Below are 27,760 nucleotides of genomic sequence, written 5' to 3' on the forward strand. Positions count from 1 at the left end.
TCTTAAGACTGCTTTTGTGGCATCCCACAGAAGTTGGGGCTATGTGTTGTTGTTGTCATTTGTTTCCATATATTGCTGGATCTCCATTTTAATTTTGTCATTGATCCACTGATTACTTAGGAGCATGTTGTTAAGCCTCCATGTGTTTGTGATCCTTTTTGCTTTCTTTGTACAATTTATTTCTAGTTTTATACCTCTGTGGTCTGAAAAGTTGGTTGGTAGAATTTCAATCTTTTTCAATTTACTGAGGCTCTTTCTGTGGTCTATTCTGGAGAGTGTTCCATGGGCACTTGAGAAGAATTCGTATCCTGTTGCTTTTGAGTGTAGAGTTCTATAGATGTCTATTAGGTCCATCTGTTCTAGTGTGTTGTTCAGTGCCTCTGTGTCCTTACTTATTTTCTGTCTGGTGGATCTGTCCTTTGGAGTGAGTGGTGTGTTGAAGTCTCCTAAAATGAATGCATTGCATTCTATTTCCTCCTTTAGTTCTGCTGGTATTTGTTTCACATGTGCTGGTGCTCCTGTGTTGGGTGCATATATATTTAGAATGGTTATATCCTCTTGTTGGACTGAGCCCTTTACCATTATGTAATGTCCTTCTTCATCTCTTGTGACTTTCTTTGTTTTGAAGTCTATTTTGTCTGATACTAGTACTCCAACACCTGCTTTTTTCTCTCTATTGTTTGCATGAAATATGTTTTTCCATCCCTTGACTTTTAGTCTGTGCATGTCTTTGGTTTTGAGGTGGGTCTCTTGTAAGCAGCATATAAATGGGTCTTGTTTCTTTATCCATTCAGTGACTCTATGTCTTTTGATTGGTGCATTCAGTCCATTTACATTTAGTGTGATTATCAATAGGTATGTACTTACTGCCATTTCATGCTTTGGATTCGTGGTTACCAAAGGTTCCAGGTTACTTTCCTTACTGTCTAAGAGTCTAACAACTCACTTAGTATGCTGTTACAAACACAATCTAAAGGTTATCTTCTATTTCTCCTCATTTTTCTTCCTCCTTCATTCTTTATATATTAGGTATCAAATTCTGTACTTTTTGTCTATCCCTTGATTGACTTTGGGGATAGTTTATTTAATTTTGCATTTGCTTCGTAATTGGTGGTTCTACTTTCTTTACTGTGGTTTTATTACCTCTGGTGACAGCTGTTCAAACTTAGGAACACTTCCATCTGTAGCAGTCCCTCCAAAATAGACTGTAGAGATGGTTTGTGGGAAGTAAATTCGCTCAGCTCTTGCTTATCTGGAAATTGTTTAATCCCTCCTTCAAATTTAAATGATAATCTTGCTGGATAAAGTAATCTTGGTTTCAGGCCCTTCTGCTTCATTCATGGCATTAAATACATCATGCCACTCCCTTCTGGCCTGTAAGGTTTTTGCCGAGAAGTCTGATGTTAGCCTGATGGGCTTTCCTTTGTATCTGACCTTATTTCTATCTCTGGTTGCTTTTAACAGTCTGTTCTTATCCTTGATCTTTCCCATTTTAATTACTATGTGTCTTGGTGTTGTCTTCCTTGGGTCCCTTGTGTCGGGAGATCTGTGGATCTCCATGGCCTGAAAGACTATCTCCTTACCCAGATTGGGGAAGTTTTCAGCAACTACCTCCTCAAAGACACTTTCTATCCCTTTCTCTCTCTTCTTCTTCTTCTTCTGGTATCCCTATAATGTGAATATTGTTCTGCTTGGATTGGTCACACAGTTCTCTCAATATTCTTTCATTCTTAGAGATCCTTTTTTCTCTCTGTGCCTCAGCTTCTTTGTATTCCTCCTCTCTAGTTTCTATTTCATTTATTGTCTCCTCCACCATATCCAACCTGCTTTTAATACCCTCCATCGTGCTCTTCAGTGATTGGATCTCTGACCTGAATTCATTCCTGAGTTCTTGGATGTCTTTCCGTACCTCCATTAGAATGTTGATGATTTTTATTTTGAACTCCCTTTCAGGGAAAGTCACGAGGTCCATATCATTTCAATCTCTCTAGGGAGTTGTATTAATAATTTTGCTCTGGACAAGGTTCCTTTGGTGTTTCATGTTTGTATATGGCGCCCTCTAGTGTCCAGAAGCTCTATTCTGGAGCTGCTCACCCCCTGAAGCAATGTCAGGGGTCGCAGGGGAGCAGTACTGGTGCCTGGGGGTAGGAAAGAGCTGTTCCCTGCCTCCTGGCTGCTGTGCCTGTCTCCACTGCCTGAGCCAGTGGGCTGGGCACACAGGTATAAGTTTTTGTCCCAGAGCAGCCAGATATGGATCCCTGCTTTCCACAAGCAGCTGGAATCGCAGTCTCCCCAGGAACTCTGCCTGTATTAACTTTCCAATCCAGTAGTCATGCGAGTCTCAAGAAAGCACCATGAAATGTAGGTTTGTGCTCCTAGAGCAGATCTCCAAAGCTAGGTATTCTGTAGTTCCAAGCCTTCCACTCCCTCCCTGCTCCGTTTCTCTTCTTCCTGCTGGTGAGTTGGGGTGGGGGTAGGGCTCGGGTCCCACGGAGCCACAGCTCTGGTACGTCATGCCGTTTGGTGAGGTCTGCTCCTTTCTCCAGGTGTGTGCAGTCTGACGCTGTCCTTTTTCCTGTTGCTCTCTCAGGATTAGTTGCCCCAATTATATTTTCTAATTGTATCCAGTTTTAGGAGGAAGCCTCTGTCTCTCCTCTCATGCTGCCATCTTTAATCCCCTGTACCCTTGAAGATTTTTGAGGATGGTACCATGTGGGTTTCTATGATTAGCCTGGTGTGTATAGGGTTGGAGAGGATGGAGACCAGAAACAGGGAAATGACTACCCCCTAAGTCCTGAGGTAGGCATAGGGTGGCAGCAGTGGACACTGGAGAACTTGATGAATGTGAGTTGTTTGGAATGGCTGGTTGGATGTGGTGGAAAGCAGTAAAAGGGAGCATAGGAAAGCAACATGGGAGCATAGGAAGTTAGTTAGTTGAGGTATGGGTAGGATGACTTTGGCTTCTAACACATTCCACTGAGGTGACTGCAGTGTATCCAAGGGAGCATAGGAAAGCAACATGGGAGCATAGGGAGTTAGTTAGTTGAGGTATGGGTAGGATGACTTTGGCTTCTAACACATTCCACTGAGGTGACTGCAGTGTATCCAAGTAGCAGGAAGGAGCAGCCTTAGGCCTGAACTCAGGAAAGAAATGAGGGCTGATGATTCATATCTGGTAGTGACCATCTGCTCAGTGTGACAAGTCAAATTTTGTGAGATGGTGACAAATAAGTCCCCTACTAGGAACTGGCTCTTTCTGATAGACTCGTCCTCATCAACAACTCTTCACCCACCCCTCACATAGACTCGTCCTCATCAACAACTCTTCACCCACCCCTCACCCACCCAAGTGAGGAGGTCCTAGGTCAGGGGTTCACTGGGGACATATTTCCTTATGTAGTTCAGCCCTAAACTATACCCTAAAAGCCAGAAAGAAGCATTGAGGTCTCTCTCAACTGCCACAGATCCTGGCTTAAAATTCATGGTCCACTGTCATGGAGCTCAAGCCGAGGAATATGAATGCAAAACACCCAAGACTAGGAGGTTCTAATACTATTTCTGCCCCAGACCATGATCTTGAGCACGTCACTTTCCCCTTTGGGTTTATTTTCCCTTTAGCAAAACATCAGGGTTGGCTTTGGACCAGATCTTGATGTTCAAATCCTGCCTCTGAAGAACACTGGGGTTCCATAGCCGGGCCAATATGTTCTGCCTCCTAAATCAAGTAGCGGGGGACTGTGACTAGCAAAAATTTTAGGGCTATCTCCCATAACATTTTCTTAAACCATCAGCAACCACTACTGTTGGTTTGCTAGATAGGGCTTACAGATAACACAATGAACGGACAAGTGGACAATGCAATGAATGGGAAGATATGAAAATGGGCAACTGTATTTGGTGTGACAGTCTTGTTTCTGTAGACTTCACAGTTGTGGTTTTGTGTCACGCACACAATCACTCTGGTTTCTAGAGCTAAGTTCCAGCAACACTTCAAGTGCTTCATAGTGGACTCTGGGACTCCCCAGTGCCTGCAGCCCAAAGGGACTGGAGAAACACTGAACTCAATGCTCTCCAAGGATCTCTCCAGGGCTAATCTTTCTCATTTCCTCAATCTTTGATCTTGGATGAATACCATCTGCATACAGAACATTTTGCCTTACATTAACTCATGTAACTTCTATATAATCCTCCCAACAGCCTTACAAGTACTATTATTATAGTAATTTTACAGATGAGGGACTGAAGCTTAAATAGTGTAAATGGCATGAGCCAGGTCACACAGCCAGTAAGTGACAGAGCTGGGATTTGAAGTTGGGAGTGTGATTCCAGAGCTCTCACTCTTCTCCAGTATGTCTGCGGTTCTCTGTCAGTAATTCTATCACTCAACTATTTTCAGTTCTTCCTTGGACACATGGTAAGGTTGATCTTTCCTACCAGATTTGGCCAGTGAAGTGTGAGCAGAAATGGTGAGCGTCATTTATGGTGGAACTTTCAAGAACCAGTAATTACTGCCACATTTCCTCTTCCCTCTCTAGGAGTTGTAGAAACGCAATGAAAAGCCACCCTCAGCCTCAATTCCTGAGGGAGATGATGTGGAACAGATGCCTGCCCCTCCGCACCTCAGGTGACTGATGGGCATGTAATGTGAATAAGAAACAACTGTGGTCATTTCTAAGAGGCTTGGATTTGGAGGTTGCTACTGTGGCTTAGCCTAGTCCATCTGGAAGAATTCAGTATTATAGTGTCTCTTGTTGGTTACCTTTGGCCTCAGTCCCCAAGCCTGCCTTCTCCCTGAAGCTTGCGGAAAACATTGGCTCCACATTCAAATTTGAAAAGCAGTTGTGAGAGAAGGGAGTCTGTCCCCTAAACAGGCAAGTGGGGATGTGTTTTGGGAGATGGGCTGAAGATTTGCCATGCTCTGGGGCAGGGGTTATCCTGGAAGGAATCTACACCTAGCCCTGGAAGGCCCTGGACAGACACTGCCCCTCAAGCTTCTCCACCATACTCATTTATTTGGCTCTCCTTAATTTTATTCCCCATTATTAAAGAAGGAGTGACTGAGCTGGCAGGCAGAGGGTTGGACTTCCACATCCGGAGGGCACTGCAGGCTGACTATGACCCTGCATGCCTGGATCTGAACATCCTCCTCAGGGTGGATGACCAGGGCAAGTAGCCGGTCTGCCAGTCGTGAATCTTCCCCAAAGAGAGCTTCATGCAGGGACTGCTCACTGTAACGCCATCTCACAGCACAGTAGTGGGGTGAATTCCGGCCCTCACTCAGCCGCTCAGCAAACACCAGTATCTCGAACAGCAGACTCCCTGGCTGTGTGCACTGGAGCAGGTTCAGGAAGTTGGAGTGCACCTATCATGGGGATGGAGAGAGGATGGAAATTATCTAAATCCACGGCAAGTTCTAAAGTTCTTTTTCTTCTACCTTCCTGTTGCCTCAGCTCCTCAATCTACCTAAGTTTAAGATTCAACTGTATATGATTTTTTTAGTTTTCCTTTCATTATCATTCTCTAAAATTATTGCATTGTGGTCATAAAAGGTGAGAGATATGACCCTAATATTGATTCTTGGAAATTTGTTGAGACAAACATTAAAGCTTACTGTGTGCTTAATTTTTCTAAGTATTTTGTGCACTTGAGAGGAATGTGCATTTACTAATTATAGAGCATTCTAGGTATGTCTAATGGCTCAAGCTTATTTGTGTTATTCACAGCAAGTATACCCTTACTGGTTTTAGGTTTTTATCTGTTCATTGCTGATAGAACAGTTCAAATCTTTCAAGTCTTCCATTGTGGTGGCAGACACATTGATTTTTCCTTGTAATTATTCAGCTGTGAGATAGAAGGAAGTTGTTCATTTGTGACAACATAGATGGACCTTGAGGACACTATGCTAAGTAAGATAAGCAGGAAAGAAAAAGATAAGTACTGCATGGTATCACTTATATGTGGAATCTAAAAAAAAATCAAACTCAGAAGCAGAGAGGAAATACGTGGTTGCTAGGGGCTGGGGGTGGGGAAAGCAGGGAGATGTTGATAAAAGAGTACAAACTTTCAGTTATAAGATGAATAAGGTTTGAGGATCTCACATAAAAAATAGTGACTATAGTGGAAAACACAGTATTATGTAATTGAAATTTGCTGAACTAAAATGTCACCAAAAACAAAGAAAAAGATAAATATGTGAGGTGATGGATGTGTTAATTAACTCAACAGTGGGAATCCTTTCATAAGATATACATATATCAGATCACCACAATGTACACTTAAAATATCTTACATTTTACTCTGTCCTCAAGACTTCAAAACCTCAATAAAACAAAAATTTTCCTTTTAATTCTACCAAGTCTTACCACATATATTTTGAGATTATGTTATTAGGTTTATATCATTTTAGAACTGTTTATTCTTTGGAACCATGAATTATTATGTAATGACCCTGTTTATTCCTAATAATAGTTTTTTAATAATTTTTTCCTAATATTAAAATACCTGCATTAACTTGTTTTGTCACCTGTGTTTCTGACTCTCAGAGTTCAGAAAGCCCCTCAAAGGAGAATAGCCCTCCCAACAATATGGATTCTCATTTTATTGGGAGAATGAAGAGGTGATGATTTTCAATGCATCTAGTACAGAGGGACAAGATGAGCTTGTTACTAAGTCTGTCTGGAGAATCCATGATCCTTCCCCAATATCTGAGTTGGCATCCGTCAGCACCTCCTGGTTCCCTTCTCACCTGGCAGTTGAGAATATCATAGAGAAGGTCATTCTTCTGTGCCAGGCAGCTCAGCAATCGAATGGCTTGCACCTGAATAAAGGAAAATAAAAAGCATGAGAAGGCAGGTGAGTCTGGGCCTGGGTAGGGACACAAATCTCTAGTTCTCCCTCTAGGTGCTATGCCAGGGCTGGTCAGGAGGGCAGGGCCTGGGCCATGGCCCTCAGGCACCTGTGCCAGTATGTAGTCTGACTGCAGGATCTCCATCAGGGCAGGCATCACCCGTCGCAGCTGTGGGTGCACGAAGTCAGGCAGTGGGAGATTGTTGAGGAGTCTGAGGCCTGCAACATGCAGCTCTGAGTCTCAGATGGTGGAAATCAGTTCCAGTACCTTGATGGAGTGTTCCTGGGAATAGAAGGGGAGAAGGTTCTGCTTTTATGCAGTGACTGCCAACACTATCCCAGCCTGCCTTCACGCTTCATTGCCCCACCCATGATACTTGAGGCAAATCCACTACACAATTCCCTCTAAATTAAGCTCTCAGCATTATTGACCTTGTGACCACTCTCACCTCCTTGAGATTCTTTCTTCACTTGGCTTCTTTTATAGACTTTCCTGGTTCTACTGCCCAATCTCCTCTATCACTTCTCCCTCGGTGACACCATCCCGATGCACAATGTTAAATACCATCCATACCCTTTTCAAGTTTCTGCCTCCAGCCCAGACATTTCCCTGATCCAGGCTCAGATATTCAGCTGCCAATTCCACTTCTTTCCCAGATTGCTGAATAGACTTCAGAGTTAAAATGCTCCAGGTTCCCAAACCTGCTCTTTCCACCACCTTCCATCTCAGCTGTTGATTCCACCTTCCAGTTGCTCAGGCCCAAAACCTGTGGTCCTCCATGTCTCTCTTTCACACCCCTTTTCCAGTCCTTCAGAAAATCCCATTGGCTCTGCCTTCAAAATCTATCAAGCATCAAGCCATTTCTCCCATCTGCCACCCTATTCCAAGCCACCGACATCTCTCACCTGGATTCCTGCAGTAGCATCTGAACAGCAGGCATGTTAGATGTGTCACTCCTCTGCTCAAGTCCCTAGTTCATCAGCATAAAATCCAAAGTCCTTACAGTGGCTCACATGATCTGCCCCTCTCTCCGCATTATTTCAACTTGCTTCATCTCTCTTATTCTCTCCTTTGCTCCCACGGTACCCATCACAATGGCCTTTTAGTTATTTCTTGAATATGCCAAGTACATGCCTATTTTAGGGTTTTGCCAAGATTGTTCTATTCAGAATGCTCTCTCCCCAGACATTCAGAGTTCACTCTTACCTCCATCAAGACTTTGCTTTCATATTACCCTTTAAAGTAAGGCCTTCCCTGACCACCCCCTTTGTAAGACTGCAACCAACCACCTCTGCCCCAGCATTCCTTATACCCATCTTTATTTTTCTCTATAGAGAAAATGTAACACACTTTTTATTTTCACTATACATTCAGAAGAAGTATGTAAAGGATAGTATGGAGAGGTCCCATGTGCTCTTCAGTTTCCCATAGTAGTTACATCTTACATAGTTCTAGTACAATAGCAAAAGCAGGAAACTGGCATTGGTACAATGTGTGTGTATAGTTCTGTATCATTTCATCTCCTGTGTAGATTCATGTAGCCACCACTGCAATCAACAGATTATTCCATCAGCTTGTCCCAATACCACAAAGATCTCCCTCAAGGAACTCCCTTATAGTAATACTTACCTCTCCCCACCAAAATCAGCCATTGGCAACCACTAGTCTGTTTTCTATCTCTATTATTTTGTCACTTTGAGGTTGTTACATAAATTAAATCATATTTTGTGACCTTTTTGAGATATTTTTTCACTCATTGTAATGCCCTTTAGATCCAAGTTGTGTGTATCAGGAGTTCATTCCCTTTTATTTCCAAGTAGTGTTACATGGTATAGATCAGTTTACCTAATTATTTATCTATTAAGACATTTGGATTCTTTCCAGCTTTTGACTACTACAAATGAAGCTGTTACGAACAACTGTGCACAGGTTTTTATGCAGATCTAAGTTCAACTGCTGGATTGTATGGTAAATGTAGTTATTCTTTTTTTTCTTTTTAAAGAAACTGCCAGTTTCTCAGAGTGACTGCTGCACCGGTTTACATCCCAGCCAGGAATGCATGAGAGATCCAGTTTCTCTACATCTTCACCAGCATTTGGCACTGTCATTTTGAGCTTAGATCATCTAACAGGTGTATGATAATATCTCATTGTGGCCTTAATTTGCATTTCCCTAAAGACTAATGACATGTCCTCTTCAGTGAAATATCTCCACATCTTTCATTTATTTTCCAATTGGGTTGTTATTATTTTTTTTAATATTGAGTCTTTTTTGTCACCTGTGTGGTTTACAAATATTCTGGGTCTGCACTTGTCTTTTCATCCTCTTAACAAGGTCTTTCACTGAGCAAATGATTTTAATTTTGATGAAGTACAATTTATCAGATTTTTTAATGGATAATGCTTTTGGTGACATTTCTACAAACTCTTCACCAAGCCCTAGGTCCCAAAGATTTCTCCTCTGAAAGTATAACCCAGTGCCAGCCTTCTTTACCACCATTCTTTATTTTATTTTTCTCCATAGCACTTGTCACAGGAAACATTACATATTTTACTTACTTGTGTATTGCCTATCTTGCCCTGCTAGACTATAATTGCACAGGGACAGGAATCTTTCCTAGGCACAAAATAAGTAGGTACTCAATATACATTTGTTGAATCAATAAGGGGATCCTGGCTTCTGAGATACAAGATGTTCGGACTGAGAGGTATTACCAAAGACAAGTAATCTCACAAGCTGTACTTTGAGAGCCGTGAAACAGGGAGGCAAGAGTCCTGCAGTGAGGACCAGCATTCCCATTAGTACCCTGCTCCTCCCTGCCTCCACCCGTCACTGTCTGCTAAGACATGAAAGACAGCTAGGAGTTAGCAAGTCCAGGGTGAGGTTTCAGGCAGAGGGGAGAGCAGGTGCGAGGGCCAGGGAGTGGGAGAGCATGAAACATACAGTGCAAATGGTTGGGGTTGGGGCAAGGAGGAGGAGCTGATCATGTGCTTTAGGCTGAGACTCTTGAGGAAGACCAAGGTGGGGTTGGTGGGATCAGAACCCTCTGGAGAGGGCAGTCTGACTTAGGCAACAAAGGCAAGCTCCACGCTGGATGTGCTGGGTTACAGTGCCACTAGGCTGTCTAAATGAAGCAGCTGGCCATGGGTCTGGAGGTCAAGAAAGTCACCAAGGTGTGGAGAGAGACACAGGAGACCTCATTTAGGTGGAAACTGAGGCCAGGGAGTGGCTGTTTTCACTAGGACAGAGGAGGACAGGGGTCAGGTCCTTAGGATACAGACCCTGGGAAAAAAAGAAGAGTGGTGCTCAGACCACCTGCATCAGAATCTCCTGGAACACTTGTGAAAAACACAGCTCCCTATTGAATTAGACTCTGTAGATGTGGGGCCTCCAAATCTTCTTTTTAATCAGCTCTCCAGGCAATCCTGATATGCTTGAGACTCATAGCCTCAGGGGAACTGGGAGGGCTGCAGGATAAATTAGCGGTAGCCAGCAAGAGAAGATCTAGAGAACTTTTTTTTCCCCTGAAAGTGGATGTGCCAAAAATTTAAAGTGTGAAAATACCAAGTGACGGGGAGAAAATGCTGCATCAGGAACATGGGTGCAGGGCTCGGGGAGGGGGAATACACTGATACAACCCTCCTTGAGAAGTTGGGCATACCTTTTCACCCAGCCATTCCACTCCTGCTTACAGACCCTGGTCAAAGTCTTCCATGTCCACAAGGGAGATGTGTGAAAGAATGCTCACCACACAAAAACTTAAATGCCTACACTTAGAGAAATGCATAAAATAAAATTGCAGAGTACTCATGGACTAAAATACCACATACAACAGTGGAAAAGAAGGGAAAAGCTATCCACAGCAATAAGGATGTGTCTTTCAATGTTTTGGGGGAAAAGGCAAACCACAGAATACAAACTTCATACTTCCAGATATACAAAGCTTAAAACATTCCAAACTCTATCTTACCTATTCATTTGTCTGCCTTGCCCTGCTAGATTATAAAATGGTCATATCCATATATGGTAAAACTACCAAGAAAAATCAAGGAATTGATGAAGAAACTGCCAGGAAATGACTGCCTCCAGGAGACTGGGCATCTAACCTATTGGTCATGTTCTATTTCTTAGCCTCAGTCTTGGTTATGCATGTTTTATTTTATTACTGTTCTTTCTACTGTACAGATCTAAAATGTTTAAGTTTTTAATATTTGACTTATTTTTATTTTGGGAGAGACAAACCATTTGCTAGAGAGATTTGGAGGTCAACAAGAGGTTTTTTGGTTTTTCTTTTTAAGATGGGAGGAAATAGAGCATTCTGAATAGTAACAGGAAGGAGGCGGTATCAGACAGAGAGGCTAATCAAATAAAGGCCTCCAGGGAAGGGGACGGAATCCAGGACTGAGACTAATGACCTCAGACAGGAAGAAAGCCATTTTTCATGGCACCAGCAGGAAAAGGTGAGTGTGGACAAATGTAATCCTAGGGACTTAACAGGAAGCCAGGGAACTCACATTTGGGGGCTTATATTTTCTCTGTATGGTAGTAGCGGGGGCATCAGCGGCCCAGCCACCAGCCTCAAACCAACACAGCAGGAGGGTTGTGTATAATATATCTGGTCTTTGTCCTTAGTTCCAGGCACAGAACTCCTACAATCCTCGCAATTTCCTGATAGGAGTACCTTTTATTATTCATGAATCCAGTTCCATTATCCTAGAGTTTATGCTAATGAATGTCTCTTGGTGATTGGAGGCCTGTGGTCAGAAAGACCAAGCTATGATTAGAGGATTGTAAGTTTCAGCGAAATCTCTGACCTCCAGGGAGAAAAAAAGGGCTACAGAGTGAGTTCAATCAGCAACAGTTAATGTCAATCATACCTGATGAAACCTCCATAAATACCCCTAAATGGGCTCAGAGAACTTCAAGGTTGGTGAACAGGAGGTGCTGGGGGTGGGGGGGGCGGGTGGCATGCTTAGAGAAGCCACAGAAGTTTTACACCCCCTTTCCCATACTTTGCCCTATGTATCTCTTCCAGTAGGCCACTCCTCAGTTGTATCTTTTATAATAAACCAGGGGCAAACAAAAGCAAAGCCTTTTCCTGAGTTCTGTGAGTTGTTCTAGTGAATTATTAAATCTGCAGAGGAAGTTGTGGGAACCTTTAAATTAAAAGCCAGTCAGTCAGACTTGTGACTGGAATCTGAAGTGGAGGGCAGTCACGTGGAATTGATCCCTTCACCTGTGGGGTTATGCTAACTCTAGGTGGTGTCAGCATCGAACCATAGGGCACCCGTTGGTGTAGGAGAGCTGGTTGGTGTCAGCAAGAACCCCAGGGGGCTTTCTGTTGTTTGGGGTTCAGAGATACTCCAGTGCCCTAATTCAGTTTCACCCTAAGATTTTTTATTACCCTGCTAGAGTCACCATTTCTCCACTTATTTCCAAAGAAAAACATTTTTCTGGTTAACTCAGACTTAAACTTCCGGAACATGACCATAGAGCCTATTAAAGGACCTGTGGACTCTGGACATCCTGTGTGTTCTGCCGCACCATTTGTCCCTGGACTCACCTGGATTTTGAGCCTGAATTTTCTGATGCCAGATAAAGCTTTAAGTGCATTCAGAGCTTGGATTTTGACACTGTTGTCCTTGTCATCCAGCATGGAGCCCACCAAGCCAATATCATCAGTAGTACAAGCAGAGGCCTGGAGTGTGCCAGGAGAAACACAAGAGGCGGGAGAAGGGGGTGTCCTGGGTCCACTGCCCCCCATGTCGCCAAGACCCCTTGTGTCGTTCCCGTCCCTCCCACCATCAGACAGAGAGATGGGTACCAGGACAGATTCTGGCCAAAGGGGCGGGGATCCTTTGTAGCCCCCAGGGGCCAGGCTGGCTGGGACCTCCTGCTTCCCATCCCTCACCTCGGCCTCCAGCAAGTACACACAGCGTGTGATACTGTGCAGGATCATGCTCTTGGCGTACTCATCCTGTTTGCACTCCAGAGAAGCCTCCGGATCTCACCTGAGTCTCGCCCGTGCTGCTCTCGCTCGATTGCCAGGCCTAGACAGCCACCCAAGCCCAACTCAGGCTGTGAACTCAGAAGTGATGAAAGAATGGGGGTGGGGTGTGGGTGAGACGGACTTAGGGATAAGGCTGCCTTGCTTTTCCTGAAGAGAAGCCTTCTTGCTATATGGACCATGTACAGTTGAACAGGGTGTGTACTGCACAAGGCCACCATATCTAATGCTGTATTGTTCATATCATAAACATCAGTTATGCATATTTACTTTAACAACTTTCTGACATATGGCAGTAATATGTAGTATTTCATTGTAAACAGTATATGGAAGGGATATTCCAGCAGATAACAATAAAAAGTCTTGCAGAAGGGGTGCCTTTCTCTGTTTCAAGCAAAATTGTCATCCAGACTAGTGGGGGCTCTAGGGTGTGTAGATCTCCCAATTTTCTCTTGGGGAAAACTGCTGATGGCAAGTTTCCAGGCACTGCATCTTGGAAGCCAAAGTGAATGTGATTTGAGTGTATTTCCTCTGAAATAAGTAAATGAATATAATTTGAAGACCTGCCAGATTAGTCTTGAGAATCCACTCGAGTACCACCACTACTCCAGGACCTGGGCTAGCTTCTCTAGCATGGGTTTGCGGAAGATGGAGAAGAGGAGGAGGACGGAGAGAGGAACTAGGAGTCACCTTTGGTCCCTCCCACACTGGAGGCCTCGGTAGCAGGTGCCTCCTGGGGCAAAGCCCTTTCCCCAGGGCCCAGACACTCATGGGCGATATAGATGGGTGAGCCAGAGCAGACGGGGGGGTTGGCAATTCAAGCCAGCCTTGATGGCCTTGTAGAGCAGGTAGATGGCCCCAGCACCTGTGGCCAGGCCCACCAAACTTTTCCGGATGTCCACGTGTCCCAGGCACAGGGGCTTGCACATGCCCGTGTCTTCAGCGCTGCCTTGTGCCTGGGAGGGAGCTGGGCCCGACGCACCTGTTAAAGGCCTTCCGGAACCAGAACTCTGGCAGAGCCAGGAACCAGGGCATCAGAATCAGAATCTGGGCAACAAAGGAAACTGGAGAAATGGTGGGATGGAGGCTGGTGGTGGGGAAACAGGGCAGCCAAAGGGTACTTGGATAGAGAGAAGGTTCAGCTTTGGAGTCAGTAGGAAATGAACCTCGGGACTCCAGAGGAGTAAAAAGTCTGGGTGCAGGAAGGTCCCTCAGGCCCTCTTTCCCCTAGTGGAGTCAGCTGCAGCCCAGCAGGTGACTCCAGAGATCCCTTCCCTCCATTAGAGGGCAGCAAGGGTCCAGTTTCTGCACCCGGACCTGTGGCTGTTTCTGAGAGGAGTGTCTGGGATGTGCCCACTGGCAGCCCTGTTTCCCTCACTTCCCTGGACCTTCCATCTTTGGTATCTCACCAGAGATCTACTGCTGGGCCTCAGGGCGTTTCTGCATGCAGGGTGCCCTCTCCAAGAAGGATGAAGAGAAGGGGAACACCATCATATTTTGTGCAGAGTCTTGAGGCAAATCCATCATCTTCCATCATCTGCATATTCCCCCGTAATGTATATTTAACTGCCTTACCAAAAGCTCTTGAGGGCAGGTGTCCTTGCAACTCCATCATCCATCAGAGCCCTGATCTTAGTAGGTGCTCAAGTCATGATTTCTGTCATTCTTTTGAGGACTTGAGGGCAAAATGGTGACAGATAACCTGGATACAGGGGCTCCAGGCACATTTAATCAGTGTGACCCTGGAGGAGGAAGGGACTGCCCTTGGCTGGGTCTGTGCCTGCATTTGTGATTTGAGGTGATACAGAATTTACCATTCTAAAACTCCAGGTTTAAAAGTTAGGTAGGCCTGGGCCCATGGGGCCTAAATCTGGGAGCACCACAGCCCAGCGAGCCCCTTCAAAGTGTCCCCAGACTCTCTGGCCTCACCTTGTGGTACAGAAGAGGGAGGTGAAAGGCCCCAAGCCAGGCTCTGGCCCAGAGCCACACCTGAACATGGTTCTACCAGAACAGGCTTCACCTACCTGACTTTGAGCTCCTGGTAGAAGGCTCTGGGTCCTGGGCAGCACCTGCTCTTGAGGGAGGTGGGGAAATAGAGAAATAGCATCCCCGAGGATGCTGCAGCCAGCCAGGCCTGTCCACCCTGAGCCTTCAGCCATCATGCCTTGGTTTGCAGGCAACACTCCTAGATGGCTTTTCTCTTCCTTTCCTCTCATCCATCCTCAGCCCTCCTCAGCGGTCATTCCTAGCACTCTACCCAGCCCCATGATGGGTGGCTACATGGATTTCCTGCAATGAGGGATGACAGAGATCCCCAGAGGCCTCACCACTGCCACAGGACCTCGTATATGTCCTACAAACTCAGGGCAGGAAACGGCTGCCTGATGGGACTGTTTTAGGTTCCAAGGGCTAACCTGGTGGATCTGAGGATAAATCCTCCAGAACAAGGTCCCTGCCTTTCTCTAGGGTGATGCCCAGAATTACTGGCCTCTCCAGTCCACCGAGTTGACTTTGTGACCCTCGTGTCCTAAGAAAACATGGTACTCACCAGTTAAAGATCTCCAAGAAAGAGACTCTTTATTGGCTTTAACCTAACTCCCTCCTGTTACACCCAAAGCCTGTTTCTTTTCTTTCTGCCCTCAAATCATTCAGGGGGGTTAGAGGCAGAGGCATCCCCAGTGTGATATTTTCACTAGTCCACAGCATGACAAAGGAATAAAGACAGAGGACTGTCTATTTGTTGGTGTGAAATCAGTGACTGTCCTTTCTTGGGAATGACTGCTTTTGATTCAGATAATGTCTTTCTCGTTTTGAGAATTAAAACATACTTGCTTTTATATGAAATGAAGATGACTACATAGCAGTTGTTTTGGAAGTTCTTAAGGAGTGTAAATTAAAGCTGCAACTCTTTCTGGCAGCTGGATTCTCTTTTCTTGTTTTGGAAAATTTCTGTCAAATAAATCCAGAGATTTGGAACTACTGGCTAGAGGGAAGTCTGAGATTCCATATGTACAAAACCAGCCCCAAGTTTCTCACCTGCCCTCACCAAGGCAAATGTACGTAGGTTGCCCCAGGGCATACCTCTCTGCCATCTGCACCAGGTTTCTACCTTCAAGGCTGATGTTCATAGTTAGCTTTGAACTGCTAGGTACAGTTTAGTTTAGTGCATGAGAATGTGGGTTCCAGCCAGACTCCCAGGGTTCAAAACTGACTTAGGTTTGTGATCTCTCCGTGCTTTGTTTTCCCCACCAGTAAGATGGGAATAATAATACCTGCTCAATGGGGCATTTGTGAAGATTAGGTTAAAGTGCTTGGGATAGTGCCCAGCAAACGGGGCTCATCAAATGGCTACTATAATAGGAATTACAGTTCCAAGCAGGTTTCAGCTGACAAAAATGTTGGGTGTGGGAAGGCAGTGAGCCCACAGATGGTGGGTCTCATTAATGAGACCCGAAAGGCCCATTATTCAGCCCCTTCCTCTCCTCCTCTCCCCCTCTCCCCTCCCATACTGGTCTTCTTCAGGCTAATCAATCCCAACTCCTGTAACTGCCATGAACAACTTTAGAGCCCTCTTTGAAGCCTCCCTCCCCCAACCCCATAACCAGAGGCACTACCCCGCAGCTCATTCCCTGGAGGACTTCATTCCTAAAAAGCCATCCTCCCACCTGTGAAACCCTAAGACTAACTCCTCATTCTCTTTACTAGGTCTCTGGTAATAGGTATTCCAGGCCAGCCAGAGAAGCCCAATACACCATTGGGGGCCTACTGTGCAGGGTGGTGACCCTAGCCCAGCACTTAGGAGAAGCTAAGGGAAAATTAGCCTACTCTATTATGAAGTCATTTGGAATCCAACAGGCTTGGGTCTGGGCAAATTCCATCATCTGAGTCTGTTTCCCCTCCAGCATACAGGTCTATGAATACCTACCTACTCTCGGGACGCGCGGTCAGAGCTGAATGGGAATGTACGCTGTGACTCGGTGACCAGGGAAACTCAACACTGGCGAACCTCCCCGCAGGGAGCCAGAAAGCAGAGTTGAAAGGCTGGGGGTGCCGCCCGTGCCATCATGGATCCCACACTCTCCGAGACCGTCCCTTCACCAGCTAGCGCTTACCCCGGCCCAGGAACCAGATTCGGGGGCCTCCCGGGAGCTTGTTACTGCGGCGAAGGCGTGGGGCACCAGAAAACCGCGGCGAAAGCCCTGAGAGCAGAGGGGGTGGTGCCCCCGGAGGAGGAGGACGGGTGAGCGCGGAGGCGGCGCCTTTCCCCGCCCCGGGGCTCTCCCGAGCCTGCCCTCCCTCCCCGGACTACCTCCTCCCCCCGCACGCATCCGGCGGCGGGCACAGGATGTTCTTTTCGCTCCCGTCCTAGCGCCCCCGCCCCCGCTCTCACTTTCCCTTCGCTCCTCTCCCCCACCCCCGCCGCCAGCACCTTGCTTAACTCCTCCTTTCCCGCGCTCCGCGGCGCCTCCCCCCCCCCCACTCAGGACGCTGAGCGAACGGCGAGGCTGCCCGGGAAGCGGAGGGCCTGAGCCGAGCGCTGCGCCGGGTCTCGGGATCCATTGGCCCGTCGGGAGTGCAGGGGCGGAGAGGGATCGTAGGCACTGAAGCAGGCATTCTTCGGACGCCCGCCAGCTCACCGGGCCTGGTGGGCTGGGGCTGGGTTGTCCGCTCTCGAGCGCGCCACGCGCCGGAGTGGGGCGGCCAGATGGGCGTGGGCGGTTCCAGGCCCGGCGGGTCAAGGACCCCAACTGCACCCTCTCCCTTGGTTCGGACTAGAAGGGGCTCCGGGAGAGGATGGAGAGGTCACGCCCCTCACGTATGTGTCACTGTTTCCAAGGCAACTGGGGGCGGGGAAGCGGGCTGGAGAAGGATAGACCTTACGGAAAGGCGGCTAACCGAGGCCTTGGGACCTGGGATGGGGGTGGGGGTGGGGCTGGGGGTGGGGGTGGGAAGGGAGGCGGGCTTTTCAATCTTTGCTTCACTTCTTCATTCAACAAACGTTCATTGAGCTTGAACTATGTTTGGTGCCATGCTTAGGCACTCGATTAGGGCGGTGCACGATCCGAACCCTGTCCTCACGGGTTAATTGTGACTTAGAGTAGGCTGGCCATGTTTCCCGGGTTACGTCTGTGAAACCGGTGTAATTACTGATAGTGTCCCTTTGCATGCTTAAAAGTGGCCCAGTAAGGAGTAGTTAAGAACCTTGTCCCCTAATTCAGGGAAGTATCCATCCCCGCAAGAAAGGAAGACAAGCTATTGTCTCCTCGTAACAGGCACTTTCTTGGGACTTTGTATTCTCTGTAATCTTTGCCCTTCATTCTGCAAAGTAAGTATCATTAGCGCCTTTACAGGTGAAGAAACTGGCTAAGAGCAGTTAAGAGACTTGCCCAAGGCCAAAAAGCTAAGTTTTGGAACCAGAATCCAGACCCAGTCTATGTGGCCTCCATATCCAAGTGCTCGATCTCATGCTTCCTTCTCAAAATAAACAGATATTAAGTGAATGAATAAAAACACTGTGCCTGCCATGAAGGAGTTAATGATCTATGTGGTTGAAAATACTACATGAATACCCCTCTTTGAAGATTTTGGAAAATGAAAAAGAGAGGCCCTCAGAACAAAAGGGCCCCGGCAAGCATCAGGAAGCCAACAGGCTTGGTGGATTGGGAGACCAAGTCAGGAGAGAGAAATGGAGGGATGAACAAGGAGCACAACCAAATGGATTGCTCACTTGAGCATTTGCTGCCCTCCTGCTACGCACCAGGCCCTGTGCATTCTGCAGTCTTGGCACACCATGAATGAACCGGGTTCCCTCATGTGGAATACACAGGTCAGCAGCTGGCATACCCAGTGTGCTTGGTGGAGGAGTCTGAAGTTGATGCCATACACAGTAAAGTGTTTAAGAAAGATTATTCCAGCAAAGTATGTGGGAGGAAGGAAAAACCTGGGTCAGAAAGGACAATGTGGCAACAGCTGTGGGAATTTGGTCCAAAGGTTGGATCTATGGAATTGAAGAGGAAGGAACTGATGAGCAAAATAGCAAACAATATATTCATCTTGTAATAAAAGCAACATAGGGAAGAATTTGGTAATAGATCTGCCCTAGAATGGTGAAAGAGAGAAAACAGTTAAAAATTAACCCACGTTCATGGTGAGTTTGGGGGATGGAGGGTCACGGTGAGCAGTGGGAGGAGCTGGTGTGAGGGACATGAGGATGAGTTCAGTCACTTCTAGACCATGTGCTCAGTCACTTGTAGACCAGGTATCCTGTAGGTGACTGGACTTGGAGATAGGGAAGTCCAGAAGGGCAGGGAGCTGCCTGGTGAGAGTGTCCCTGTCACAGCAGGTGAGCAGACAGCTTTGGAACATCACTGACCTGGGAAATCATGGATAGCTTTCATACATCAGGTAGAAGGTTGAAGTTGACGACAGTGAAGGTGCCTCCTGACTGGGAAATTCACTGAGCATTGGCTGGGTGAGCACATATGTGGGAAGTATGCCTGTACATGTGGGAAGGTGGTCCATGGCCCAGGCCTGCACTGGCATCCATCTCTTCACCTTTGGCCACAGAGGGTGCCAGAGATGCCATCAGATGGCCCAGGGGCCTGAGACCCAGGTGAGGCCCTTCAGCAGCCTGGAGTCCCTCCCCCAGCCCCAACCTCAATGGCCCTGGAGCCCAGGGCTTTGATGACTGCCAAGGCCTTTCCTGGAACTCAGTAAAGGACGGAGCCCCTCCCTGTCGGCCCTGGCACACTCCAGGCACAGCGTGTCCCCTGGGGCACCTTGCAGACACCCCAAGAGGCCCTCACCCCCCAGGAAGAATCCTGCTGCGGACTGCCATCTGAGTTCCCACCCCTGGATGGTCATCCTCCCAATGGCCCCACCAGACCACAGGGGACAACAGGCACAGAGGGGGAAGGAGAAGCTTTGTGCCGGTGGCTGTGGGTCTTTGTTGTGGTTTTGGGTGGGAGGGTGGGTAAGGCAGAAAAAGCGGGGTCTCAGGCTTCAGAGTGCCTCCCCACCTGCTTCTCCCACCCTCTAAGGAAATCTTCGGGGGCCTGGTGGCTTTGAGGGGCAGGGACAGGAAGAGACTCAACTCTGGGTCATCTGAGGACGCAGAGGCGCGCTTTTTGCCCTATAACCCACTTCTTCCAGCATCTCCTTCCTCTTCTCCCCAACACCCTAGAACAAATGTCCACCTCCACCTGTAAGTAACAGTTATACCCCCACCAAGACCGCCAGAGGCTTACCAGCGAGGTGGGAGTTAGGGGAAATGGATGCGTACACAGCAGCTGTTGCCTGGCCACACCTTTCCGTATGGTGAGGAGAATGCCTCTCCCAGGTGCGCACAGCTGGCTCTGCTCTGGCTGGGGGTTGTGAGAAGCTTTAACAGAGGAGCGAGAAGGCAGAGGGATGCGCAACCCCGCTACGTGGAGGTCCCGGCAGGGCTGGAGCGGGGTGGGCGTGGGGGCGCCGAGGAGCTGGCGGTGCGCTCGCCGCTCCCGCCCCAGGAGCCTCGCAGAGTCGGGTCCTCGTTGACCGCAGGCTGCAAGAGCGGTTGATCTGGTGAGCGAGCACACCCACTTACCCGGCTGCTGAGTCAGGCTGTTCTCGCTCCCCGCTCGCCGCCCGCCCGCTCGCTCGGGACATTGTGTTCCAGCCCCGGCGCGCTGGCACTGGGCCCAGGCGCTCACCCCAGCCTCCTCGCCCTGTTTGTGCTCGCGGCTTGCGCTCGGAGCGCAGCCTCCCCGCCGCCGCAGCCTCCCGGCCGCCGCAGCCCTCCGAGTGTGCGCCGGGGCTGGAGCCAGGCGCAGGCCCCAGGGACCGCCGGGGGCGGGGCTGTGCACCCTCGGGGACGCACGCCCCGGCCGGGGGCCTCTCAGCCCCCCCGGGTCACCAGCCGTAGAGCTCCCAGACCCATCCGTCGCCCGCCCGAGCCCTGGCTTGGACCCCCACGCGTGTGTGGGCCTGGAATAGCACAGTTCGGGGGGCATGTGCTGGTGGCTCCGCGAGGGAGAAGTAGCAGCCCCAGCCCCACCGGCGCTCAGGCCAGTCTGGAGAAGCATATTTTGGAGCGCGCCAGCCCCAGACTTGGGAGACCTGGGATGCAGTCACGTGACCACGGAAGCCCGTTAGAGGGGGCCAATTCCAGCGATACCCTCCAGGAGCCTCCCGGATCCTCCGACCCCCTTTCTCTTGCTTACTTCACACAATCCTGGAGAGTCCAGGGATTCCCAGGAGCTGGCTAACCGAGCCCAGCCCTTTGGGTAGCTTGGAATCCCCTGGCAGGACACCAGGAGTAGGAAGAGCGGGACACTGGCGGGTGGGGGTGGATAGCAGGGTGGAGGAAGACGACCCCAAACTCATCCCTTTGTCAGCCCCAAACCACAATTTATTCAGAGCCACATTTTCTCCTTACCCATCCTTCCGCCGAAAGACGTCACTGAGTGCCGTTCCTGAAGGTTCCACGGCTCCAGACCAAGAAGGGCACAAAGGACTTAAAAACGGAGCCAACTACCAGACGGAGGGCTCTGTTGGGTCCTGCTAAGGGTGTCCTTAGAAAACTTAGGACACAATTCCTCAAGTCCTTTCTCCTCCCTCCTCGCAGCTCCCACAGTTTGCTGTGTTATTGCTCACGCTAGGACTGCCTGGCCTCCGTGCCTACCCACCTCTCAAGCTCCAGCTCAAAAAGCCAGCCAGATCTGATTCCTTTCCCCTCTGAATGCCCAGCACATTCAGTCTGTCTGTACCTTTCTCACCACACAAAGTGTGGCTGTGGGAGGGGATAGCAGGGTGGGGAGTGGGGCGGGGGACGGATGAGTCTGGGAGCTCTACGGCTGGTGACCCGGCCGGGCTGAGGGTCCCATATTCTAGCAAGCTGTTTACTAATCCTACTCTTCTAGCCAGATTAGAAAGTCCTTGAGGCAGAACAAAATCTGTGTGTCTGAGGCCTACTCCCCATCACTTGAGCTCACCCCCGACAGACCCAGTTTAGCACTGGAATGGATGGTCAATAAATGTTGGGTGTATTGAAATGATTTCCTGCCCTTGGGCAGTTTGCAGACCAGTTGAAGAGACAAACACAGTGTCTGAGGTTAAATAATAACCCAAGCCAACAGGTGGTGAGTACCAAATGTGTAAGCTATAAAGACTCAGTAGGAAGGACGCAATGATATGGGAGAAAGATCCCAGGAGGTTCCAGGCCTTGAGCTGAGCATGGAGGAGGAGAGAGGAGGCATGGAGGTGACTCATTCTGGTTGACATTACCGCAAACCAGCCTCCAAGCTAGGCACTTTACATGCATGATCTGCAATATTTAATGGAGTGGGCTAGATTTGGGGGCAGTGGAGGGGACAGTGCCCAAGCCAGATCTGCCCAGACTTAACCAGAGCATAGAGGCAGCCTTGGATCTGGGCTCCCCACCCTTAGTCCCTGGGCACTGCCTGTTCCCTGGCCTGCCCCACCTACACACTACACCCGAGAGAGCTGCCCAGCACTGCCCAGCTCTGGATGCACTCTGGTCCCACCGTGGTGAACAACTGACTGTGTGACCTTGGGCAAGGCACTTCCTTCCCTACACCTCACCGCCATCTGTACCTCCTTGGCAGTGCTTACAGGCTGTGACTCTGTGTCAGTGTCTAAATGATGCTTGCCACCTCCCCTGATGTTACCTGGGCTGCTGTGGCTGCCTGTAACCCCCTTCCCCCCTCTTCGCTCCCTCCCAGTCTGCAGCTGCTAAAAGGAACACTGGGTACAGAGTGTGAGCAGGGATAGTAGGTTTCCTGTGGTTGCAAAAGGAACATCGGGGCTTTCCCTGCGGTGCCCGCCTGAGCTGTGGGAGAAGTGGGGGAGGAGGAGGCAGGGCCAAGCTCAAAGGAACCTCTGCTCTCTTCCCTCCCCTCCTCAGGGCTCCCAGCTCTCAAAAGACTGGTACAGTTTGTTACCCTAGGGCCGGAATGTGCCGTGTGTTTCATATGGCCTCTGTCCAGTCCTACACTGGCTGCTTTATATTTATACTTCCTTCTTCAGCCATCCCATCCTGCTGTCACTCGCCCCTGCTCTCATCTGCCCCCCTCCCACCTGGGCCCCCCACCCTGCCATGGGTCAGTCCTTAGGTTCTAAACTCTTGTGGGAGGTAGGGGTGAGGTGGAGTGCAGAGAGACCCTGCAGGAGAGAAGTTGGACTCCAGAAGGTTAAAGCCCCCAGTCCCCCTTCTCTCTCCCATCACCCAGCCGTGAAACAGCCTCCAAGTCCATGGACTCTCCAAGTTGGGTCTGAAGGTTCTCTGGGACTTTGAGGTGGATCCCACACTCCTTGTCACCCTTCTTTTCCCAAGCACTTCAGGATTATTCTTGAGCTCAGCTAGGCAAGTGAGCTGAAGGCTTTATTTAAGTCCTACACCAAAGCTTGGTAGACCTGTTAATCCATGATCCTCCCCATCAGTCACAGAGAACATGGTAAAGGTGGGGACTTGGGGGGAATCAGATCCCCCTTACTGTAGGACTCCTATGTTCCAAACAGTAACTGCAAAATGGAATTTGACATTTGGTGACTTAATGATTTTCTGAGTTGAGACCAGTTTAATCTTGTGAAAGTAGCTTCAATATTCAAAGATCAATATGATTATGATCTGGCCTTCCTCTCCCAGAAGCATGTGATATTATTCATAAGAATAGCTAATATTGATTGCCTACTAGGGATCAAGAGTTAGCTCAGGATTTTTATACATGGGCTCATTCACTCTTTGCAACAACTCTGGGAAGTGGGTGCTATTGTTAGCCCCCTGTGCTAGTTGAGGAAACTAAGGCTCAGAGTGGGGATTCACATTTATGTCTGTCTGATGGCAAAGCCAGCACTTTTAAATGGTCTGCTAGATCATATGCCTAAATAGTAAATCCTGCATTTCTCAAGCCTCAGACTCATTCCCTTCTCCTTTCAAATGATTCCAGGAACTCTGCCACTTTGGAGCCCATGCACACCTTGCCATATAATGTGACAGCCAGAAAGCCATTTCAGCCCATTTGACAGGCTGAACTGTGGAGGCCCCTCAGGACAGACACTCAGTGGTGGAGTTGGAGGAGGGGAGGTGGAGCGAGGCTTGCTGGGCTATCTGTCCCTCGGCTAGCCAGTGTGCCAACTGCTACTCATCTTCTCACCTGGGAAAAATTTTGCCTCATTATATGAATCTGGCATTGGGATTAAAAAATGAGGGTCTGAGGCTCTGAACTCAGGTCTGTCTGTGGCCCTCGGTGACATGGTGGCATGGCCTCTCTTAGGGTGCATTCACAGCAGGACTTTGGGAGAAATCACCACCAGGATATGTCCGTCCCTGGCATTTGTAGCAGGCTGTGTATACTTTACTCTCATGTCCCGTCTCAGCATGACTTTAAATGTTCCTCTGAAGTAAGGAGAATAGTACCTGCTTTCCTGATGGGAAAACCAAGCTAAGCACAGCCAGCTGCTCACCCAAGAGCAAGAAACTAGGTTTGTGACTGTGGTGTCTGGGGTGCTTTGGTTCAAAACACAGGGCCACTCCTGAGCTAAGAGAAGAACTTCCTGAGATGTCCCCAAGCCTCCTATGATATATGGCCTTCCACCCAGCCTTCTCACCTAGGGAGGGACCACAGCACCACACTACCCATGCCAGCCTTATCTGCCCCCAAGGGCTGAAGCCAGGGCACCAGACATCCTGTAGTGACTCGGCTGTCCTGGCCTCTGGCTTCCTGTCCTCTGTGGCTCTCATGGGCACATTCTGTCCCCTCTGAGCCCAGCTCTTCCTATTTTATCCTTCCTTCTCTTGTTCTCTCTCATCACTCACTGAGAGCCCTGTTTATATGCCTCCATCCATCTGTGTTTGCTTCTTATTTTTGCTTTTTGTATGTCCAATCTCCTGGAAAGTTTCCCAGGGTCCCCTCTGCTTTCTTCCCCCTGACACAGTCTTGTTTCCATGGAAGGATCCTCCATTCCTACCCTGACGCCTGCTCCAACTTCTGCCAGCATCAGATTGCTCAGATCTATGCATTCGGTGGGCATGTTTGCCCCAGGAATTAGTGCCTGGGGGCCCAAAATGCAAAGGCCCTGCTGGAACATCTGTTAAGCACCTCCTGTGTGTACCGGACATTATGCTTCAACCTGGGGGCACAAAAGTTAGTCGTTGCCCTCAAGAGATCTCTGGGCTATTTGGGAAGAGGCACAAAACCCAGTCATTATAATGCCCTGGGAAGTTAGGGAGTGGGTGTGGCAGGAGAGGACAGGGAGGGCTCCCCTGAGGAGGCCAGTCTTCAAGTCTTAGAGGAGCTCACCAGGCAGAGTAAGAGTGCAGGGCACCCAGGTGGGAGGGACACTGTGTAGAAAGGCACCCAGGTGGGAAGTGGCCTTGTGTTCTCTGGCGGGCACTTTGAGTTGTTCGGTCTGGCCTGGACATGGAGCACAGGCTGGGGAACTCTGAGATGAGGCCAGAGGCAGGCAGGCTCAGGTGGTGTAGAACTTCATGTTCCAGCAAAAGGGTTGACCTTTATCCTGGAGCAGCCGGAAGCCCAATCAACCTCATAGCTCCCTGAAGCCTGGGAGTTTCAGGGCTGGGCCTGAGCCAGGCCCATAGCACGTCTCAAGCCCCCGTGAGCCTACATTTATTGCCCTTTGGCTCAGCAAGGTCTGTGGAAGTGTCAGACACTGGAATATAATGCTGTTTCCAAAGCACAACCATTCATTCATAAATGTTTAGCAAGCTCTGATGTTTGGCAGGTACTGCTCTGAGCACTAGGTATGGGCCCTTGAGCCCCACGGAGGTCCCAGCTCTCAAGAAACTGACATCCTTGGCAGTTAGGGTGGGAGGACAGACCATAAACAAACAAAACAAGTAAATTAGCAAGATTATTTCTGTCTTGCTAAGTGCAAAGAAAATAAAACAAAGCCATGCAGTTCAGAGTAGTGGGGTGGGCTGGTAGTCAGGGAAGGCTGCTTTAAGGAAAGTTACATTTGAGCTGAGACTTAAGCAGTATGTGAACCTCTAGGGGCTTAGGGTCCTGGGCATAGGACATAGCATATGCAAGGTCCTGAGGCAGGAAGAAGTTTGGTGTTTTCCAGGTTTAGAAAAAATGCTGAGTTCAAACTCATCACTCCCCAGCAATTCCATGTAAGGATTATTGCACCCATTTTGTAGAGATGGAAACTGAGGCTCAGAATGGTTAAGTTCCTTGGCCAAAATCATAATTGACAGTATAAATTTTGGCTCTAAAGCCACTGCTCTTTTTTCTACCAAAATATCAAGTACAGCAAGCCTGTGTCTTAATTATTTAGGAAGGTCCAATTTCCAAGATTCATTGTTCCCTGGACATTCAACCTGGACATTCTCTGTATCCCAAATCATGACTTCTAGCCCTGTCTCTGTCATATACGTGGGTTACCAGTGGGATCCTAGGATGAACACTTCATCACTATAAACCCCATTTTCATCATCTGTAAATACATGGAAAGTAATGATTCCAATATCATAGGCTTGCTGATAGGATTAAATGAGATAATCTATATAAGGTCAGTACATGTCACAGATTCAATTCATGGTAGTTCTTCTTTATTGTTAACCTAGAAAACTGAGGTCTACTGCAGAATTGTCCTGCCCCCGCCTGAGGCCTCTGATGCATGAGACAGGCAGGGGAGCTGTGGGAAGAGGGAGGGCAGGAGCCGGTGGCTAGGAGGGCCTCTTCCCTTCACTCAGCCTCTCCTCCTCAAGCTGGGATCCCACACTGACACATCTTGTACTTTCCGTTTCCAGGGAAATTCCTCCCTGCTGGACCCCACCTACCCTTGAGGACCTCCTTATCTCTTTGGGTAGGGTGGAAGCCCAACAGACACGGGGACTGTGAGTGAGCTGACAATCCTCAGCCCTGGGGGTGCCAGGAGCCCCTGAGGGGCAGGCGGCTACACTGCAGGAAGGCAGGGGCTGCGGAGGGAGCCTGGCGAGGGCTGCTGAGACAGAGCCCTTCACACAAGAGGTGGGGACCCCATGGAGTACGTGACTCCTGTCCCTCTAGCCTGCACACTCCAGCTAGCAGGACAGAGACCCCTCCCCACCTATCTCCAGCCTTCACTGGCTTCCTGCTCTGCTGGGAGGCCCTGTCACCACACGCACACACACACACACCCCTCCCAGGCACCCCTGAGAGGACCAGCTGCAGCTGGGGGTGGAGGGGGAGAGCACTGCCAGGGTTCTCAGATCCCTAGCCTCCCTCTCCCACCCCTCCCTTGCCCTCAACTGCTGAGCGGCTTCTAGGTTTAAAGCAAAACACGACTCTGTCCTTCTTGCTGCTCAGTGGCAGCAGTGCTGCCTGGGGTTATTTTTAGCAGGGATACAGGGAAGGCACATTTCTCCTTGACTTTCACTGGGGATACCCCCACCCCTCAGCCAAGACTTGACCTGGGAAGGCCAGTATGGAAACCCCCCTCCCAGAAAGAGGAAATGGGTGTGTTTTCTGTTCCTTTAACTCACCAGAACAGGAGTTACAGTCAAGCTTTGGGGTCGCACTGATGGGAAAGCCTAGGTTCCAAAGGCCCTGGGCTCTACCCTGTCCCTTGTCTCTGGGTCCCCATATGTCTGGGGAGCAGGAAGCCATGGTGTCTGGAGTTGAGCTGCCTAGTCTATGGGTGCTGGGGTTCCAAGGGGAGCCGCTCTGCTACAGCCAGCTCTGCAGACTGCATGGGGGCACCAGACATTTGGTGTTTACTCGGGTGCCTGCTTTGTGTAATTCATTAAGCTGAGCGTGTCTGTCCTATGTATTTCTCTGTCTGTGTCTTTTAGATGCTAGCAGCACTTTTTATGGAGGCATAATCTACATAGAGTATAACGCACAAATCTTAAGTGTACAGCTTGATGAATTTTGACAAATGTACATACCCGTGTAACCATCACC

The 27,760-nt window shown here is 48.8% G+C and overlaps 1 pseudogene; it reads right to left on the bottom strand.

The window, feature by feature from the left end:
- Positions 1-4,992: 4,992 nt before the first annotated feature.
- LOC140846649 (armadillo repeat-containing protein 12-like) lies at positions 4,993-14,560 on the bottom strand (annotated as a pseudogene).
- Between the last annotated feature and the right edge of the window lie 13,200 nt (positions 14,561-27,760).

The sequence above is a fragment of the Manis javanica genome, chromosome 16, assembly GCF_040802235.1.
Source record: "Manis javanica isolate MJ-LG chromosome 16, MJ_LKY, whole genome shotgun sequence".
Taxonomy (NCBI): Eukaryota; Metazoa; Chordata; class Mammalia; order Pholidota; family Manidae; genus Manis; species Manis javanica.